General features: G+C 42.0%; 1 long non-coding RNA gene across 1 annotated transcript; it reads right to left on the minus strand.

The window, feature by feature from the left end:
• Positions 1–450: 450 nt before the first annotated feature.
• On the minus strand, positions 451–15,950 carry LOC139043969 (uncharacterized). The gene is made up of 3 exons (XR_011501040.1): positions 15,165–15,950; positions 6,426–6,474; positions 451–789 (listed from the first exon to the last, which is right to left on the minus strand). It is a non-coding gene; the product is annotated as an uncharacterized lncRNA (long non-coding RNA).
• Between the last annotated feature and the right edge of the window lie 207 nt (positions 15,951–16,157).

A 16,157-nucleotide genomic window follows, 5' to 3' on the forward strand; every position in this document is an offset into this window, starting at 1 on the left:
AAACCTGATTTCACTTCTAAAAAACATGTTGTGGGGGAGGAAACACCCAGAAGAATCTGCCCCAGCTCGCTATCACCATCCCTCCCCACTCCAGATGGTTCTACTTGCAAAAGTTTACATTCTGGGCTTTCAGATATGCTTATATTCTGCCTTGAAAAGCTACTGTGTTCCAGACCCTTCTATCCTTAATGCTTCAGAAATGCCCACTCTCCCCTGGGGGGACCCTCTGCTGTGTCCTCCCAAGCACAGGGCTATTTGCTTTGTCTCAACATTCTGCATACATTATCCCTTTTTAATCCCAACCCTAAGAAGCATGACTATTATCTTAATTTTAGGGAGGGAAAACAGAAACTTGAGGAAGATAACTCTGTCAGTACAGAAACAGGATTCTAACTAGGTTTGTCTCCATAATGTTGCCCAATCTACAATAATTTCTCCCTAAACTGAATCTGCAATTAAAAGGAATTTTTATTTTCTGTCTTAAGAAAATAAATTGATGCCATGGATAGCATTATAGCAATGCAATACCATTCTTGGGTGCCTATCCAAAAATCTATTGCCATCTTCGTTCTTCCTAATATGACCCCAACTTTGTTTTTTCTTCCACATAGCCCATGTCTCTCAGGGAAGCTGCTCACGACTCAGATCTGGAATGGGACAAACTGGTATGAGAATAATCTCATTTCTCTTGTCAGCGATTGGTTCAGAAGTGGGCATGTGATCCAGTTCTGGCCAATAAGACATGAGGAGAGAGACTTGATGGGGCCTTCTGAACCTTCTTTCTTGCTCCTAAAAAAGGAGAATAAACAGTGACTCTCTCCCACTGAATGTGAACATGGAAGCAAACAGCCACAATTACTACTGGCAGCCATTCTGCCATAAGAGGAGGAGCTTAGCAAAAGTCCATACTGCAAATGTCACAGAAGAGAGATGAAAATAATGACATGTCACTTAATGACATTGCTAAGGTGTTGGATCAACCAAACCTGAAGACAACCCTCCACCTCTGGACTTCTGCCTAACAAGCAAATAAATTTTCGTATGATGTTAACAGATTTGATTTAGGTTTTCTGTTCTTCACAGCTGAAAGTATCTTTAACTGACGCTGGGATCCATCCCATCTCCTGCATCCACATAACTATGCGGATTCACATCTTAAGTGATGGTCAGGAGGCACCATGCAACCCTCAATCAACGAATGTAAGTCAGGGTTGGGATGTGGAAGTTTTGCTGGGTGCATTAATGATGGCCACAACCTCTTTGTCATTGGGAGGCCAATGAGAGATGAAGTCAATTTCCCCTTGTCTTGAGCCTGGGCTGGCCGTGTCACCTATTTTGACCAAGAAAATGCAGTGGAGTAACACCGGATAGCCTCCAAGGCTGAGCCTTAAGAGAATTGCAGCTTCCATCATATCACTTGGAACACTCTGTCTTAGAAGCCAGCTACCCTGTAAGACACCCACCTACCCCGGGACCACTATGCTATTAAGAAGCCCAAGCTAGCCATAATGAGGGAGAGAAAAAGAGACTGACCCCACGGAGTAGCACTAAGGTGCCAGACATGCGGTCACACCTTCTCAAATGCAGCCAAGTGAACCCAGCAGATGCCATATAGAGCTGAAGGACCACCCCGGGGAGCTTTCGCCAAATTCGAGACTCACAGATAAAATGGTGATTGTTTTAAGCCACTAAGCTTTATGCTTGTTTGTTACACAGCAATAGAAAACAAAAACAAGAGGAAAATATAGAAACGCCTTTCTCAAAAGCTTCCTAACAGAAACAAAAAGCTTTCTGCTGAAGCTTTGTCGAACCGGAAACTTCATTAATCAGTACACTCTATTCCCGGTTATAAGAATGTGTGACCATACGATGAGATGTGTACATATGGCACACGAATGTCTGTAAGCAAGGACCATGGTGCTCCACCCCATTCCTTCCCATTCTCCCTCACCTCGATCAGATCTTGGGTTCTCATCAAAGCTTTCAGAAGACGAAAGGAAATGTCTGGGAGAGTAATAGACAGCCAAGGGGAGCCCACTTGCTTGGTCTCGTGAGCTTTCTCCATCTACATACTCCTGCATCTCCTGAGAGCAAGTTCTCGTTACTTCTCAGTCTCACTGGGCTGGGCTTGGCAGAACTGAAGCAATTGTTCAGGTACTTGTCCCATAAAAAGTCAGTAGAATTCAAATTAGCCACCAGTTTCTTTTTAAGCTCAGCTGACATTTTGAGCTAAATTTATTTTAACTAGGGATTTATGACAGGAAAGGAATAGTTCTAATTAAATAAGTATTAACCTCAAACAGTGTGAATAATAACCCATTGGAAGTTTCCCAGTCCCCTAATAGCTAATTAACAGCTCATAACTGGGTTCCCTTTGTGTCCCAAGGCAAGTGTGAAAAGGAGGCCTTCACTGATTAATGAGATCAGCTCAAACCAGATTAAAAATGAAAATTGGCTTTGCGGACTCCAAACCTGCAAATCCACTCCACGTGAAAAGAAGGGATTACTTTTAAGGCATCCTGGGCGATCGCTGTGGGAACCAAGAGCGCACAGCCAAAGGCATTGATCTGTTAACACCCTCCCGGTGACCTCTTTCACAGCAGCCTGGACAGAGGACAGCCGGCCAGCTGTGAGGGAAATGGCCTGACCGGCGTCCTGAGGGCTGCAGGATTTGAGAGGGAGAGCCAAAGAGCCTTTGTTAAGACTTGCTCTTCCTTTGTCACGTTCGTATTTCAGATAAATATTAAGGCAGAAAATTAGAAGCCAATAAATGCCAATTTCCGTCTCTGCAGTTCCATATTAGAATGTGCTAGAAACTCTTCTCCCTCAGGCAGAGCTTAAGACTGGCTCTTCACTATTAAAGGAGATCATGCTCAGCTTTCCTGAGGCAATGGTAAGTCTGTACCACACCAGCCTCCTCTCCCATAACACTTTCTCTGGCACTTACCAGAGAATGTTTTTGAACAGGCAGTTGCGGACTCTGGAAAAATACCGTATGTATTTTGAGAAGCCCCTCTCTACTGGAGATAACCACATCCTTTTTATGTAGCTGGTAGTTGTGGTCACACTGCCTAGTCCCTAGGCAGGCCCCTGCTTTTACCATCACCACCCCCCAGAAACCTTACAATGGTACATAAAGCCAATATTGATTCTCCCAATAGAGTTCCACTCAGTGCATGGGAATTGCTTTGAGTCATGGTGGAATGGTCATGGGGAGGGGCTCCCATATTACTGTGAAATTTAGGTTTCTCCCAGAGCAGCCAGCCGACTCCTACCTGCCATTTGCACTGAGAGTATGTTCTAAGCGGGGGCCAGAGCAAGGCCACAGTTATAGGGGTGCTGATTTGGGGTCAGCACAGAGCAGTTGTGGCTCTTCATCACGTGGCTGACCCACAAACAGAAGATTAAATGTGGAGGGGGGGAGGAGCAACTTCCTTTCCAAGCTTAGAAGTAAAATTTATGATCTGCCCTCATCAGGAAATGGGATACTTTCTGTTAAACAAATAGACTCCACTCTTCAAAAGTTTAGGACTATATCACCTTTAATTTAGTCTTTATTCGATGATTTTAAAAAGGCCTTGGGGACCCTGTAGTGCTTTTGACTCTTCATAACAAACCTCATCAAAAAGGGAAGAGCTAATTACCAGAGAGATGCAAAGATTGGGAAGCCGATTTTACTAGCCTGAGTGCCTTAGGCCTATCCTGCGTTCCAGAAGATTCCTAACCTTCAACATCTAGTTTCCTCCTTCCCATCCTCCCCCGGCAAGCCTAGAACAACAGTGAGGTTTCACAATGGTTTTCCCTCTCCTCTGAGAATATCTCCTCCAAAATACGTGTCTCATTCTCTTCTGTCCAGATCAAAAAATGGATCAGAAATCAAGAACCATTGGACTTTGTACTGGACAGCACGGAAAACAAACCCACATCCATAAAAAGTGTATGGAAAACACCTGGCCTCTTTACATCCTTGCAAGGCTTACTGCCAACCTATTTGGTTGACTGCCACGAAAGGTGTTAACTCTTAAGGGCTGGTGGAGACGCACTAGATGTCAGTTAACGCTCCCTCGAGGTGAGCAGAAGTGCTCTCTTAGGCTGGAAAGAATCTCATTTTCTTCCAAGACTGCGGCTTGGGACTGACACTTCAAAATTGTCAACAGTAATTTGGGGGATGGGAATGTGTCTCTTTAGTTATTTTAATCAGCAGTATTTGGTACAGAACTCTGCCTAAGCTTCTGTGGGAAGATAACCATCGTGTCCGCCTTGGATCAGGTTAGGGGAGAAGTTAGGCCCAGCAGAGATCACATTGTCAGGGAAACAGGTAAGCCCATAACAAGTCATATTACATTAGTGCTGTGCATGTAGAGGGTGAGAATGATTAAAGGATAGCCATCTTTTACATTTTAGATAAGGTCTTTCAGGATGAGGACATTGCAAAATAGTGTATTGGAGAAAGCGGTGGATGAAAATGAAGAGCAGAGAGGGGCCAGCCAGTAAATCCTGCACAGGGACTGGTCAGAAAATTGAATACAGTAAGAACACTGAAGATGCCTGTGGTTTCATTAACAAGAAATAAAGAGAAAATTATAGTATTTCAGGTTACAGAAGTAAGGAAGAAAAGAACAAAAATCAATAGCATTAGTATCAAAAATTGGAAAAGGCTCGGGATGGGGAGATAGTGAGGATGATCACAGAAAGAACACAATAATAAATATTGTAGAAAGTGAAGAAATCAAGAAATAAAACCATCAGCACCTTATCTACTTATATAGGTAACTACCAGAACAGTTAAAATTACAAATCATTTTTTTTAAAAAGGGAGACTAGGAGAAAGAGGAGTGAAATAAAAATTGTTGATTTCTGATCCATTTTTGGATCCTGTCCTGATGGATGTTTCAGCATGTCCATGTACTACCCTGATGGTTTTTAATGGACACTGGCAGCCCCTCATGTTCTGAGTGTCTTTAAAACACTGCTGCCTGTTCTTCCATCTCTGTGATGACCTCCTCGGTGTGCTAGGTATGGCTGGGGGAAAAAAGTAATAACTCCTTAGAAACCCGGTAGAAAAGAAAAAGAGAAGCTTCAGGAGTTCTTTATATATTATTCATGCTAAACACGTCCCAATAGCGGATGCCTCACGACTAATAATATATTTTGAAACCTTCACTCTTATTTCACTTTTTAAGGGCTGTCAGTTGTGGCCAGTTAGTAAAATCGAACACTTTCATTTAGAGAAAAATCAGTGGCATCTCTGGAGGGGCTTGGAAGAGTTACCATTCCAAAATCCTTTATCCTGACTGTTAAAACACTCAATCCAAAGTGACCCAGAATTTTTCATTTTCTCAACATCTACAAAAAGTGGATCTGATGTTTGGTTTCTAATCCTTTTCTTAGCTCTCTCCCAAGTTGTATTCCCAGATGAGGGAAATCTAGAGAATTCATTTTAAGGGTCATCTGGTCTAGTTCCCTCATTTTAAAGATGAGCAAATTGGGGCCTCAAGGGGCTCTGTAATCTGCCCAAGGGCATGAACAAATCAGTAAATCTACCTCTTTGGGGGTCTTTTGAAGCCTACAATTCTCTTCTGTAGGTCCTTTGCCCCCTTCCACAATGATATCTTGGGAAGAAAGTTCTTAAGAACAGTGACGGATTACCTTCACCACAATAAAGAAGTGAGTCATGTACCAAAATTTCTCTCCCACCCATCCCTTCTTATGCACTTCATCTTAAAGCATCGTTTTTGTTCTATGAAGGAAAAACAGCCTTTAAGGGTCGGATATTCTTAATTCAGTCAATGTGGGAAGGGGGAGGTGAAAAAGGAGCTCTCTGAGGATAATCACAATGAGAACAAAAGCTTTGCCAAATTATGCAATACATTATAATTATGCTATAAAATTGCTCTTCAGCTGGAGGTGTCAGTGGAGAGCATCACAATTTTTAAATAGTTCTGTTCTTCATGGGAATTCATGAAGATTTGAGGTGTTCATGTGTGTGCATACATATTTAGGCAAGCCGTGGAGCTATAAGCGTTTATCCAGAACTCTGGTATCCTTTCCCCCACAAAAAATAGAAGAAGAAGAAAAACTGAAAGAACCCTCTAGATGTACAGGCAGACATTGCCCTTATGGTGGGATCCTTGAGGGAAAGAAGTGCAGCTCTAAATTCAACACATCTGGAGGTGTCCAGGGCTCCCCGAAGCTATTTGGGTTGAATTTGTTTGCCCTAAGTTGTCTGTCCACCTGCAGATGAAGCTGATGGAGGAACAAGCAGCTGAGTATGTTCCAAAAGGGAATGGAAAAGAATGTTAGAAAGAAAAGGATCAAAGTATGAGAAAGTGCAAAGTGTTGATGTTCTCTGAGTAGCTGTGTCCCTGAGCACAGCACTATGCTGGACATTTTTGGAAACACAATAAAGCAAAGACCTTTCTTACCTTTAGAATTGAAGAAGTCAGTGGTTTTCACTACTGGCTCTTGCCACAGCTGTAATAAGAGAGTCATGATTTACAAAGATATTATTTTTAAGGGTAGTTCTGAGTTTTAAATTCTCAACTGAGCATCTCCCATTTTTCTCTTCCTTTCCTTAACTTTGACTGAATCAACTATTTTTTGTTGTTAATGTTTTTGTTCTTATATATCAATGGTTCCCAACCTGGCCTCATATTAGAATCTCCTGGCAAATCTTAAATAAATGCCCCCCAGTAAGACCAACTGTATATCTCTAAGTCTAGGTATTAGTATTTGGAAATGTTCCCTGGACGTTTCTAACGTGCAGCCATGAGTGCTGCACATTATATCTATGCTATATCTATGCTATATCTATGCTATAGATAGTATAAAAGGATAATTCTGTAGAAACTTCAGTTAAGATCAGTTTGCCTATTAATTTAGTCAAAAGTTCTGGGTGTGCAAACAGTTCCCATATGGGACATGAAACCAATGGTGCCTATTCCAAGACCTGTAGATGTCAGTGGCTGACTTTAGAATCCATAGGAAATTCCAGAATTTAGTTACTACAAGCCTGGGACCATTTTCTGATAGGGACAATGCACTCTGGTTTGTCTGTGACAAGTGCTACATTTCTACCTCATTATGTGCTTTTCCAAGAGAGTCTCTTGTCATCATCTTTTCCCAGACTGACCACAAGCCCTTCCCATTCACCCCGGCCCTAGAACTCCTTTGGTAAAATAGGCCTGCTCTAGCTAGATGTATTTGGGAATAGATATGACGCATCCCTTGCCAGAGTCTAGGTTTTAAAACTAGAGCTAGGTTTCGCTTCAAGAAGAGAGGCATAAGCTCATGTGATATCAGTTGCTGCTTTCAGTAGCATTTCTGTCTCCACCTTGACTCTGCAAACTGAGTCTGCACGGAGTAGTGGATGGGAGACCCTGAGAGTAGGTGGGGACAGAGGGCAGGGAAGACAGTGCTGAGTACTAGGGGCAGCAGCTTGGCATGGTGACCCATGGATGGCATTCTATGCGTGAGTGACCATGGAAACTTGGATTTTAAATGCTTGTATTAGAATCTTTCTTTGGAGTATAATTTATTTACATATATATTTCTTTCTAACACACACACACATATATTTTTTTCCCTTTCAAAAATATATCAGAGCTCTTGGACATACTCAACAGAAACTAATGGTAACTAATGCTAAAAAGAAAAATAAATTTTTGGAACAATATTGCATACATCAGAGAATTGACAGAAAAGATGAGAACCAGGCTCAGAAAATGTAAGCAAGGCATGCTGCCTATGGTGTTTTGCTGATGCCCTCACTTCTGGACACTTGCTGTCACCACTGCTGGCTCCATTGCCAGTGGACACTCACCGTTAGGGTTGCTGCTGGACTCTGGACTACCCACCGCTGTGAATAACCCCAAGTGTGCCACCCAGAGCAGGTGCCTTTGCTGACTGCCAGTAAGAGTTGGGAGCACCAGTAGAAACATAGACCATAGACTGCAAGTTGTTCAAACTCAAGGAACATGCCCTGTCCATCTCTCCACCATTAAAACACTGCCTTGCATAAAATGGTACCCTATAAATACTTGTGAACTTAAAAAATGAAGAGAAATGAATTAGCATGACTTGTCGTGAAAAGAGATGACATGGAATGACATAGCAGGAAATGCAGACAACAAATGATAAGAAGCAGACTGTTATTGTGGAATAACTTCTATGGGAGAATTTTAGTCTTAATTCTACAATTCAGGAGTTTCAGACAGTGGATAATCGTCTGCGTCATCTAGACCTTAATTTCTCTGTGGTAAAATGTGCCCTGCCCCCGTCACAGGATTGTTTCAAGACTAGAATAAGTACTGTGAAATCAGGAGTGCCATATTTTGTAAGACAGAAAGCTGTGGAGTGTAAATAATTTCTTACTCAGAAATATTAATCAGAGATCCTCAAGCAACTCCCACACCCAACTTCATCGTCTCTACCTAGAAGGACATTGCCTGTCTTAGGGTAGTCTACATGTTGACAGCTTCCAACTTAATGATGCAATGGGGATTTCTTGGGGAAGGTGCTTAGCTAGGTTGATGTGGGCACCGTGAAAGGAGAAGAGTGAGTAAGAACTGGGGCCATTTACAAGAGGTTTTATTTCCCAGGGTATCTGAATAAATTTAACTCCTTCATACACGCTGCAACCTGGACCTCTACTGAGACATTCAGCCTGATACAGGCTTCTGCAGGTGTCGAGCATTCAAGGGAAAACGATTTGGTGCACATATTCGGTATCGAAGGGCTGCAAAAGTCATGAGCGGGGACTCCTTGAGGACAGGGATCATTTCTTCTACATGGATATTTTTTCTCTCCAGCACCTTAAATAATTTCTAGCACATGATAAGTATTTAATAAATGCTGCTGAATTAACTAATGAGTCAAGAATTAATCATGTGGATGTATATGCTGTGGTATAGTGCCATTTCCTTACCCAAACTGCCAACGTGCTGTGTAAGCGAGCTCATGGAAACTGTTAAAGAATGGGCTCATAGATGAAGGATAAACAACATAACAAAGATTTAAGGAGCTCTCATCCTGGCCCCTAACCCTACCCTCCTCAATCCAGTCTAAAATGCCACTCTGAGCTACTGCTGACATTCCTGGGCACTAAGTCACTCTCTTAGCACTGATTCAAAAAGAAACCATTTCCTATGCATCTCATGTCTTCCTGGAGAGCAACTTAAGTACTGCCTATTGCCCAGGGTTAGAAGAGCAGAAGAATGAAGAATATTCACAGAAGATAGAAAATTTCTTATGTTGCCCTGCATTTGTATTACACCTTATACTTTTTTTACATAGGCTTTCTTTTTTAGAGCAGGTTTAGCTTCACAACAAAATTGAGAGGAAGGTACAGAGGTTCCCCATATGTGCTCTTCCCACCCCCCACATGCATAGTCTGCCCCATTATCAGCATCCCCCACCTGAGTAGTACATTTGTTATAAATGATGAACCAACATTGATGCCTCATTGTTACCCAAAGACCCTGGTTTCCAGTAGGGTTCACTGTTGGTGCTGTACACTTTATAGGTTTGGACAAATGCAAACTTGTATACAAATGTATACCTTATACTTTTCAAAGTATGTTTACTGTACCATTTCACAGCAATGCTCAAACCAGCTGATGAAGTGGGTAGGATTTTTATCTACGTCGAAATATACAGACCAGTGACATGACTTATCAACCATTATGAATAGAAAGAATCTGGCCAAGATCCCATGTCCCCACCATGGCAGGTCTTTCAACCCCTGTCGGTCATTATCTCTGTCTTTACTGGACACAGTAAGGGGCTCAGGTGAGTCTGCCCTCCGTCACCAGACTAGATGTGAAAGTGCTTAGTTAGGAGCTAATGCTGAGACGCGGGCCAAGAAATGTTACTTACAAACAGACTGCACAGAAAGTGCTATTTCTGAGTTGCAATCTTGGAGAAGGAAGTTAAACAAAATGTAATTTCTCAGATTCTTTTGTGGGTTTTTTGGTTTTGTCTTTTGTAAACTTCAAGTGGCATATTCTGTACTGCAGAAGGAACTGGGAATGGAGGGGGAGAAGGGAGGAGAGGAGACTGACAGAGTACAGGAATAGAACATCCTAATTAAAAGCTATAAAGTGAGAACTTTGCAGGGCTTGTAAGGGGGGATATCCTTACTTAGAAAGAGATGTAAGATGGAAAATTCAGAGAAAAACAACAATAGATGGTGGTGTAGGGATTCAACTCAGTTTATGTGGTTTGTTCACATACATTACACTAGAAATGCTGGCCACTCAGGCAGTCTTTGGGCCCTAGTTTCCCCTTGACTCAAACTTCATGAAAAAGATGACGCAAATAAAGGAGGAAAGAGCATGTTGCCCGTCCATCAGCAGAGACAAACAGCATGGTCATCTCAACTTTCAAAGGGTTATTAATTTGAGAAGATAAAGAGAAGCACATACGAAACAGAACAATTCAAAACAATAAGGAATCGAGTGCTTTGGAATTTTGATGGGACCAAGGTTTTCCGATAGGGGGTGCATGTGCCCTGAAGGGAGGGGTGACACTGGGATCTACACCTGGACCCTATGTGACATTGTCATGTCTCCTGAGGGAAGAGTGGAATTTTCACAAGGAGGAAGAGTTGACCACGGCGGCTCTACTTTCCAATAATTGTGACAAATGGGCTTCTATCTCCCTACTTGAATGGATTTATCAATTAGTTAGTAAAGACTAGATAATACAGCTCCCACAAAAAGGACAAATGCCATAGAAACTTTTTTTGCAAGTTATCCATGGGATGAAAACACTGTCAATGACTTTAGTACAAATTAACTACAAGTAAATGGCAGGGGTGACATGTCCACCTTTCCTTGTACAAGCTCAGCTTCAATATGAGGTAAACACAGGGATGATCTTTGCCAATCTGGCAGGATGTCAACAAAGTTTTGAAATTTTAAAAAGAAGCAATGTAGATTTACATCCACTGCTATTAACAATGAACCACGTCCCTAAGTGAATATTTTGCCTTGAGATATAAGCTGATAATAACATGAAGACATCACAATTAGCATGATATTTTTAAATGTTGTTTATTTCATTTTTATCTCATCTTTTAAAGTTTCCCTCATTTCTACATAATGTTTTAGAGCAGTTATATGTATATATCTTAGAGAATCGGTAAACACGTCCATTGGGAGATATGCTCAAAAATGCTCTTCTCGTAGGGATATGCCATCAGAAAAGCAGAGCTTACTGGTTTAATAGCGAAGCAGCAGAAATTCAGAGAGAGAGAAATCAGTAGGAGCCGAGGTCAGGAGAGTGTCCCAGAATTTGGTTTGAAGGAGGGGGTGCATGGAGAAGGCGAGTCCAGATGAAAGACAAATGTGGCAACACTGACATAAAGAAGAGAATGCCAGATGGCAGATCTGACACCTGTGGGCTGGCATTGAGGAGAAATAAAGGCATCGTAGTCAGGTTGGGACATGCCAGCCTCCCACTCACAGGAAGTCAGGAAGTCTAGAATTTTCTTCTTCCAGCCTCACCCTACACTCTCTACCTCAACTCTGTCTTTCCATAACCTCAGCTATCTCCTCTGAAGATGGCCCCACACACGTATCTTTATCTCTAGGCTGACTTTTCCAGGTGCCTGTCTGGTATCTCCTCAGATCTCCAGGAGCCGTCAAATTCCACAAGTTCAAAAATTTCATCAGCCTGAAAGCACCACTTCACCAGTCTCCATCTTCAAACATCCTACCTCTTTGCATTTCAATCAAGTAGAGGGATCAGCTAAAGTAGTATCTATTTACTGTTCCAAAAGCTACATTTTACCTCTTTTTAAACACAAAAAGCAATTATTCATTCAACAAATATTTATTAAGCCCCTACCATGTGTCAGGCACTGATAAAGGCACTCGGGGTACGTCAGTGGAAAAAACACACAGTGATCCCTGACATAGAGGAAAAAGGACGTCTAAATTTAAGAAAATAAATAAATAAACTGACAGGTAGAAGGAAACGTCAAGTCCACCAATTAACTAATCTTTGAGAAAGATTTATCTGAGGTATTTGGCAGCAACATCTTTTACTTTACAGGACAATATGCGGTTTTGTTTGAAGTCAACCTGATCTGGGTTCACGTCTCAGCTCCATCACTAATAAGCTTATCTTCTTAAGCAAGTTACCTAAAGTCTGTTTCCTCATCTGCAAAGTGGGCATACAAATATGAAATTGGGAAGTTGTACGCTTCTACGAAATGCAATCTGTACGTGCTTTACACATAGTTGGTACTCAATAAATGTTAGTTTCTGTTTTAAAAATAAATATGCCTCTGTTGGCTTCACTGAGAAATGGTTTATGTGTGTGCATGACATACAAATGAGTCAAATCAAAAGAATAACCTGGAATGGGGGAGCTGAGGGAAGAAACCCTGCCCAACCACTGCTGCCTCCTCTATGGAAGCTTCTTGACTTCCAGTCAGAAGTCATTTTTCCTGGACAGACAGTATTGTTTATAGACCACAGTGATTTTTCCTGTGAGGATTTCTATATTTCCATCTCTACACTTCTGCTTCATTTTTTTTTTTTTTTTGACGAAAATTAGGCCTGAGCAAACATCTGTGCCCATCTTCCTCTACTTTATATATTGGACGTCTGCCACAGCATGGCTTGATGAGCGGTGCATTTGTCTGCACCCGGGATCCGAACCAGCAAACCTCGGGCTGCTGAAGCAGAGCATGCAAACTTAACCCCTGAACCACCAGGCCGGCCCCTCCGTCTTTACACTTCTTGAAGGCAGTGTCTTGTCAGGTCCCCTTCAGTATCCAATATGGTGCCCATCACAAATATAGGCCTCAATGAATTCAGGTGGCCCTTGAACACATTAGTGTAATATCCTATTGTGTCCTAGCAAGACGTTCTATATGACCAAGGAGAGCATTGTGGGATAGGCTCTGTATTAAGTCAGCTTGGGCTGTCATAACAAAATACCAGAGGCTTTAAACACGACATTTCCTCTGTGCATGCAAACAGCTTTCTTCCTCTTAGAAGGACACTAATCCTATAGGATTAGGGCCCCGACCTTATGACCTCATTTGATCTTAATTGTATCCCTAAAGGCCCTATCTCCAATTACAGCCACCCTGGGGGTTATGGCTTCAGCATATGAATGGGGTGAGGGGGCACCCAATTCAGTCTGGAACAGGTCCCTAGCTTTATTCTTGTCTACAAAGAGACATGCTAATTAAGGAGAGAGGGAGATCTGTGGTCCCTGATCTCACGAAGCTCACATCTCCCTCCATCTATCAAGACTTGAAGACAGAGTTGGAAACGGAGAGAAAGGCAGGAAATAAGGAGGAGCCCTGGATTCCACCCGTACGTAAATTATGTCGCCAAGATAGAAAAAGCACTAATCAGGGAATTAGGAGTCCAGAGCTCAATGCCAATCAGGCATTTAGACTTACAATGCACTAATCTACCCTCTCTTATCTAATTTTCTATTCTATAAAATGAGGTTAGACTTCCTGCTGCAAAAATGATGATTCTGTGGTTCAAAAATAAATAAGGCAATATTTTCCACTTTAAATAATCTCCTTTCCCCTTATTCACGTCTTCACACTCACTGCCTTTAAAAATATATTTGACCTTTGTTATTTCACGTTTTTTAATGCTTGGGATGAATTTGCACCCCAAATGCAGGCAATCCCTCTGTGCTTATTTTCTCTCCTTTGCAATGCCTGGTATCTGAGTAGAAATGCTTGCCCTTGACCCAGACCAATTGAGAAGTGACATCTCTGATTTCTTGCCAGAGGGAGAAAAAAAATACTGGTCCCTTGTGTATTTCTTCTATTTGAACCTCATCCTACCTGAAACTTTCTCTTTCTGGGCCCTCCCCTCCCCAAAAGCACAAATTCACAGGCAGCATTTTCTTAACAAAACAGGTGTGGCCCAGCCTCTTTAATGAGGCTCAACATGGTACTCCATTCTGGTCCCTAGATATAATTTGAGTTAACTTCACAACAACCAGCCAAGGTCAAAAAGATAGTGAGATAGAAGTCCTGTTCACCAAGTTTCTATCTCTCTGCTTACCTTTCAGGTACATTGTAGAATTATACTTCTGCTCACTTTGGGATTGGATATGGCCATGAAACTGGTTCTAGCCAAGGAGGAGAAGTGACTTGTGTCACTTCTGGGTCCATACTTTAGTTGTGAGACCATCCAGAGCACTCTTCCCATCTACCTTGGTGACCAGCAATGTTTCAGATTGTAATTGCTCTGTTAGATTGGATCAGGAACAAGGAGGGAGAGCAGAGTCTTCCCAACTCCCCAAATCCAGCTTTGCCAACCCAAGTTGGACAAGTAGCATGAGTGAGAAATAAACTTTGGTTGAGTAAAGCCACCAACATTTTGGGGTTCTTTGTTACTGAAGCAAAACCTAGTCTATCCTGACTGATAAAGACAGCTACTATCATTTCTGACCCTTTCCCACATTCTTGTAATATCCCGAAGGATACAGGCTCTCCACCTTGGACACCACAGTGCCACACACATGGTTGTTCAAGCAGACACAACTAAATTTTACAAGAGAGAATAGACTCAAATTCAGGTAAAACACATATAGTCATATAACTCAATTGTCTGGATCCAAATTTAAATTCCTACAAGGTTTCATAATTTGAGCACTCTTGTTCCAGACCTGCACCGCCCGCCATGACAGCTACTAGTCACATGTGCTACTGAGCACTTGAAATGTATATAGTTAGTACAACTGAGGAAGCGTGTTTTTTTATTTTGATCTTTTGATCTTTTGCATCAGATATTTATCTGGCCTTTGGTGCTTGGTTCCCTTTTGGAGCTGCCTCTCTGAATGTGAAATAGTTGACCCAGTCTCACATTCTTCAAAGACAAGGCAAAAGGTCCCCCCACGATGGCCTCTCACCTGCCAAAGGCCCACTTGAACTGGTTATCATTTTTGGAGCCCGCAAAGATCAAACAATTCTTCTACAGTTGCTCAGACAGCCACAGAAAAACTCCACCCCCTCCCCAACCTAACTTCCTGACCCCAAAACCCAGAGTCTAATCACTGAGCCAATAGCTTTAAGTTTGGGGTTTTGACAGCTAAAGAAACCTTGGGTTGCAAGAAAGTGGCTTCCAGACAAGGGTGGAAGAGGATGCACAAGAGGTCCTGCAAGTTTAATTACTTACTTTTAATCTGCTGGTTCTTCTAATCTGCATGTAGCTTTGCACACATTTTCAGTTTGAGTACCTTCTCATTCCAACTCTTGAGTTAATTAGTTTCAGGGATTAAAGTCGGGGAGTCATCTATTATATGAATTAATCAGCAGAGCCAGACTTGAACGCACGCTGCATCGTCTCCATCCCAAACCGGGAGTCCGAGACAGAGGCTGACCCAGGGCAGAGATTCAGCTCTAAATACGTTACACTCAGTTTTGGGCCAAATAAAATGTGCAATGTGAATAAATAAGTAAATGAAACGGATGAATATTTTTATGTTGCGAGGTATTGCCAAGCTTCTGACCTAAGATCAATGGTCTGACGTCACACTACTTAAAACCTCAAGGCTTGGAGGCTAGAGCTACCCAGCATGCCTTTGGTCGATGGGCTGGACTGCCTGGGCCTTGATCATTGCACATAATCACAAGTTTCACTCAAATCAAAGGTCCTTTGCTTTTCTGCAGAGGACTGTAGGAACACAGGTCACTTAACAGTGAGTGTTTGATGTGTGTTTTAAGTGTGTTTAGGGGTGTAGACTGCTGTCTTTTTGCATATATGAGTAGGTAGCTACTCATGTGATATGATTTTATTTTTATTTATTTCTTAAATTATTGAGGTCACATTGGTTTATAACATTGTGTAAATTTCAGGTGTACATCATTATATGGCAGCTTCTATATAGACTGCATGTGTTCACCACCAATAGTCTAGTTTCCATTCATCACCATACGTATGTGCTCCTTTACTCCTTTCGCCCTCCGCCACCCCCTTTCTCTCTGTTCTCCAAATCTAAGTGTTTGTTTGTTTATCTTCCACAGATGAGTGAGATCATATGGTATTTGTCTTTCTCTGTCTGACTTATTCCGCTTAGCATAATACCCTCAAGGTCCATCCATGTTCTTAGAAATTACACGATTTGGCGTTTTTTATGGCTGAGTAGGATTCCATTTTGTATATACATAT

The sequence above is a fragment of the Equus asinus genome, chromosome 2, assembly GCF_041296235.1.
Source record: "Equus asinus isolate D_3611 breed Donkey chromosome 2, EquAss-T2T_v2, whole genome shotgun sequence".
NCBI classification, from domain to species: domain Eukaryota; kingdom Metazoa; phylum Chordata; class Mammalia; order Perissodactyla; family Equidae; genus Equus; species Equus asinus.